The following is a 4,982-nucleotide window of genomic DNA, read 5'->3' as shown; positions in this document are numbered from 1 at the left end:
TCAACAGAAGGGCTTGTTTTGTTGACAGCCAGGGACCACGACCTTCACTGTGACATTCAATTAAGAAGACATTGACCAATAACTTGGTCTGATCCTGGCGTACTGGCTTATTTTGAGACATGTTCTCTATCCATTTTTCTTCACACAGAAGAGGTGTCCATTCACTGAATTCCCCACTGGCTTGAAATGTCCTACCAAACAGAGACTCTAATTCTTACTGTCGAACAATCATTAAAATATTTTCTAGTAAAATAGTGTGGATTTTTATTTGCAATAAAACTTGATAGTGAATACAAATCAGAATTTTTAAGGAGCACAGGTGTTCCTGTAATACCATGAATAGTGCTGTGATTCAAACTTGAGTAGTCTAGAATGGTGTTGGTATTTTTTTAAGGAACAAAGCTTTACTTTAAAAATATGTCAAATTCAGTTGATTGTGTTTGAAAGAAGAACAGTCTTTGCAAGTGAAAAGCCTGGAATCGGTTTCCTGCCATTCTCCCAACACATTTTGTATCTCCTTGGGGAGGCAATTTAGGCTTCCAGTCATCAAATCATCATCTCCAAAACTGGGATAATAAAGACATTCTTAGACCCTGGGCATGTTGAGATGACAGACCAACCGACAGATCATTTATGGGTTCCAAGAGCCCTTATGTGCCCCTCTGGGGCTGTAAACCTCAACCTATCCCAAAATGCAGCTACCCACTGGGTCTCCATAGCCAGTGTAGATTCAGCGCATTGTATCCTTACTAAAGTGTTTTTTTGTGTAAGCAATTTGATTGCCAGGGTGAGGGCATGTATGTGTTCATTCACTGTGATGTTGTCCCAAAGCAATTGCGAAGTGATTTGATCCCCTTGCTGAGAGAAGCTTTTTGTACAAGGTTTAGGCCACTTTCAGGGGCCGATTAGCATTGCCCCCTAATTCAGGGTAGGGCACTGAAACAGAAATATCATTTTGCCAGCTCTATCAGGTTGGTATTACCAGTGATCTCTGTATCACGTTTCAAATCCAGTTTGCCATGCTGTGGTGCTGGTCAGTAGCAATTGTGAAGCATGATGATCTACATAAATTCCTGTGATTTCCAGTGAAGGATTTTTATTTTCCTCTCTTTCAAATTGTCACCTGGTGTTGTCCTGCTTAGTTCTGTGTTAATCAGGGGTACTTCTTCCCTGATCCTACTTCTTGCCTTCCCTTTGCTCAAAAAAACCCCACGTCAGCTAAAGGATACTTGTGAAATGCAGCATCTCCACTACAAATACAGGTGCAAGTACATGAGCCCAGGATTACCATAGCTCAAGAAACATGCCTTCATGTCTATAAGCAGTATAGCTACACTCTTTTGGATCTTCCCATGTAAATAAACCTTTAATTTGTGATATTTCTTGAGATTTCTGCATGCCCCACGTTTATCTAACTATGGAGGATGTTACTTGGCATCGTAAAGAACTGGTTACAAATGGTGTGGTACTTGGATCTACTCTTGTTCTCACTAACAGAAATTTGTCCTGCTGCTGGGTTTTTTTCCCTCTCTTAGCTAGAGGGAGAATCATAACCTTAACAGTATTTAATTGGAGGCCTTTTGAGTTAATTAATTTAACTCTTCACTGCCTTTGATCGCATGGTTTTATGAGTATTTTTAATTGATCTTATTTGTATGGAAATGTAATCTAACATTAATTTAACAAGATGGATTCAAATCAGTGGTCAACCCCGCTGCTCAATCAAGGATATTGCTCAGTGCTATTTTTTGGGTTTAATTTGAAGGTTATGGCCACCCCAGAAACAAAAAAGGAAAAGCAGCTATTGGTGCTGAAATCCTGTAATTGTAGGCAGTTTTCACTGATGGATACTCTCAGCTAGGAATTGTACTGGCCACAGCAAATAAATACGACTTTCTTCCCTTTCCACTGAGTTTTACAAATAAAAATAGAAATATGGAAAGGGGACCACTTAACCTGTGAATTTCAGTCCAGTTGGATTTAAGCAAACCACCCATTTATTCTTAGATTAATGGCTTGCAGGCAGACTCTATCAGTTGTGGACTGTATTGTATTAATTTGCAACTGCAAGAGTTAATGCTAGTAATTGCTTTTCCTCTATTGAGAGAGCCTGTAGTAGGTTGTTTTTACATGGCAATCTGTGATTGATAGATCAGGGAAAACAGGACCAAAGAAGGTTACTGCCTCCCAACAACTTCCCTCTTCAAATTGAAATAATTTGCAATTTGTAGGATGCCTTGCCACACGTGCTTCAGGAATGAAGCAGTAAACACACTAGGCTGCATTCCCTTAAAGCAGTGAACCTCTTACTGCCTTTCTCTCACCAAACCAAACAAGTCGTGTTGTTGGGAGTCCATTGAAAACAAGTGTGCTGGCGAAACAGTCCCCAGACCCCTTCAGCAAACTTCCTGTACGGTCAGGCAGCGGACCTGATGAAAGAGCCTGTTTGTGAACCTTTGGATTCCTTCCATTGATTTGTAAATCCACTTTATTAAAGTACTGCCGAAGCTAGTGAAATGAGCAGCCAAGGACTCCCATCAAGTTCCTAACAAAAATCTGATGCAGCTTGGATCACTGGTACTGGCACATGCTTTTGAAATTGTTTTTTTTTTTTTTTCTGCTGCGTTGGATCGTTTCGAGACTGGGGGAGTAGAGACGTAGGAGGAAAGATGCAGTCTCCATCAGCCACACATTATATGGCTGCTTTATTTTTCAATGCTGCTAAAAGTCCTCTTATTTAATATCGATCATACCAAGGAGCCAGCAAAGTACAGTGTTAATTGGGTCCACTGGAATTCTTGTCCCCTGGGAGAGAGAGCTTCCTAGGCAGGGAGGGCGGAGGGAAGGAGGGAGGGAGGGAGAGGAGGAGGGAGGCAGGCAGGGAGGAGGGGACCCACTGTGCGCAGCATAAAATGTAAGTGCACTAGACATCAAGGCTTCTGCTTGCATCGCTGGGAAGCAGTCGCGGCGGTTCCCACCCGCCCCCCTTTCAGAAATTAGCCAACTATTTTTGTTCTTTTTTTTTCTTTTTTTTTAAAGTCTGGTAGTTATTCTTGAATTAGCAGCTCCTTTCTTTTATTTTTCTTTGCTTTTTCTTCCTCCCTCCCCATTTGTGGAGGGCTTTTTTTTTAATTTAAATTGTTTTCCTCTCTTTTCTGCAAAGCTGCAAAAGCTCTGCTTTGAAAACTGCTGCCCCAGAGTGCAGTTGCTTAGCTGTCCTGTCAGCATTGTTCTAATGCTCATTCCATATGTATGTCACATAGGAGCAGTACCCTCCTCCTCTCCCTTCCCCCCAACCATGCATTTGATTTTTTTCCCCTAAAGACCGATTTTTTTTTTATTTTTCCAAAGGAGCTTGCAAACGGGGAAATTCAAACTGAATGTCTCTGTGCTGTGGTTACTTCTATAGCCAAGACCACATTTCTCTTAGAAAAAGTGTTTGCTCTGTTCCTTCTTTTCCCTACTCTCTTTCTTCCCTATAAGCACAAAGGCTTTAAAAACTAAGATCTATAGTTCCTTTTGCCTTTTTTTTTTTTTTTGCGTTACCGTGACAGCATGTATCTCTGTTGCTGAAGAATGAAGCAGGCAGGCTGGAGGTTTTTTATGTTCAGTGCTTTTGGGACCACTAAAAAGAAGTCTGCAGAGAAATACGTACAGCAGCTGTGCCAAGTGAGTTTCTCATGACTGTTATCTGTCACTTATTCTGACTAAAAGGTAAGGGGTTCTTTAGTATTTTTGTTAAAGTCTTTGTGCATTGTTTTTGTGGTGTCATTTGACATGTGCAACTCTGTGTCTCAGGAGGGAGGTGGGTTGTGAAGATTTTTGTGTTAAGGTATTATAGGTCACCCAAGCAAAGCTCTTTGCATCCAGAGGAGAAAAAAGATCTTGTTTCTTGGAATTGTTTCCCTTTTCATCTAAAATGGTTTCTCCAGCTTAGCTTGCTACTGATTGAGACATAAAGCTGGGGCATTATCGCTGCTGCTTATCTTTTCTGGTGCTCTTTCTCTACCTGGGGAGCACTCGCACCCAGTTGATGTGTGTGCGCAGATGTGGGGTAAGGCATAGCCCTGATGCATGGCAAACACTTGGCAACATGCACATTCTCCTCTCTAACTGTAACTAAATGTCTTCAAGCACCCTTCTCAAGGTAAGAATGCCGTAGTTCAGCACACTGCAGCTTATGCCTGTTTAAAATTATTACTTGGATTACAGTGCATACTGTGGAAAGTTATTAGTTTCCACAGAGACCAGTTTAATTGGGGGGTATGTGTGCAGCAGTTCTGTTTTGTGCTTTCCATACACTGCTTGTGGGGGAGTATGAAATGTTATTTTCTTCTTAATTCTTGGGAAGGGTGAAGTTTACACTGTCTGTTAGGCATAGCAAATGAAGTTATAGCTGAAATCGATTAAAGCTGTGGAGAAGCATAGCCTTACAAGGCTCTTCAACTTAGCTTGAGAGTCAGAAGATACTTTATTAAAATATTTTTTTGCTCTGCATTGTAATATGCAGAATTGTATGCAGGAAGGCATCTTCACCAAGAAGAATTAGCAGTGAATGATGCCTGGACTGGATCATTATGTCATTTATGTGTTAGAAACCTGTTTAATGCACAACCTTGGTGCGCACTGCTTTTTTGTGTGTGCGTGCTGGATGCATCTTTCAACAGCCTCTTAGTTCAAGAGGGCATTGTTTTATAAAATGTGTTAATGTGTTTCTGCTTTGCAGGCAGGCAGAAGTGCTCTCTGTTACTGTCCCCTTAGCTGTGACACACAGCCCGTTATTTGGCATTTTGGAAAGGGCTATTTTAGGGCTTGCTTTGCTTTCTTTCAGTTATTTGTGTTCATACTTCTTAACTGTTAGTTCTCTGCATGGAAAACGTATCTTAAGTGTGCTCATTTCTCGTGCTTTGCAATCATAAGTGGCTGAGAGAGTTGAGCAACCTGATTTAGTGGTGTGGCTTTACCAGGAATGTTGCATTGCT

General features: G+C 41.2%; 1 protein-coding gene across 11 annotated transcripts in view; it reads left to right on the top strand.

Annotated features, from left to right (window-relative positions):
• The window catches only part of FAT3 (FAT atypical cadherin 3), a 399,047-nt gene that overhangs the window by 61,773 nt on the left and 332,292 nt on the right, over positions 1 to 4,982 (top strand). For 7 of the 11 annotated variants that reach the window (XM_005417743.2, XM_031066006.1, XM_031066008.1 and 4 more), the window contains exon 1: positions 2,965 to 3,714. The exons of 2 other annotated variants lie outside the window; for them this stretch is intronic. The gene's annotated coding sequence lies outside the window, so the exon portion shown is untranslated. Of the gene's footprint in view, positions 1 to 2,964; positions 3,715 to 4,036; positions 4,148 to 4,982 lie in introns of those variants that run through there. 2 more of the 11 variants (XM_031066003.1, XM_031066004.1) reach the window with 2 other exon arrangements.

Source organism: Geospiza fortis, unplaced genomic scaffold (assembly GCF_000277835.1).
Source record: "Geospiza fortis unplaced genomic scaffold, GeoFor_1.0 scaffold16, whole genome shotgun sequence".
Taxonomy (NCBI): Eukaryota; Metazoa; Chordata; class Aves; order Passeriformes; family Thraupidae; genus Geospiza; species Geospiza fortis.
The sequence above is the reverse complement of the archived record's forward strand: the minus strand, read 5'-3'. Positions and strand labels throughout refer to the sequence as shown.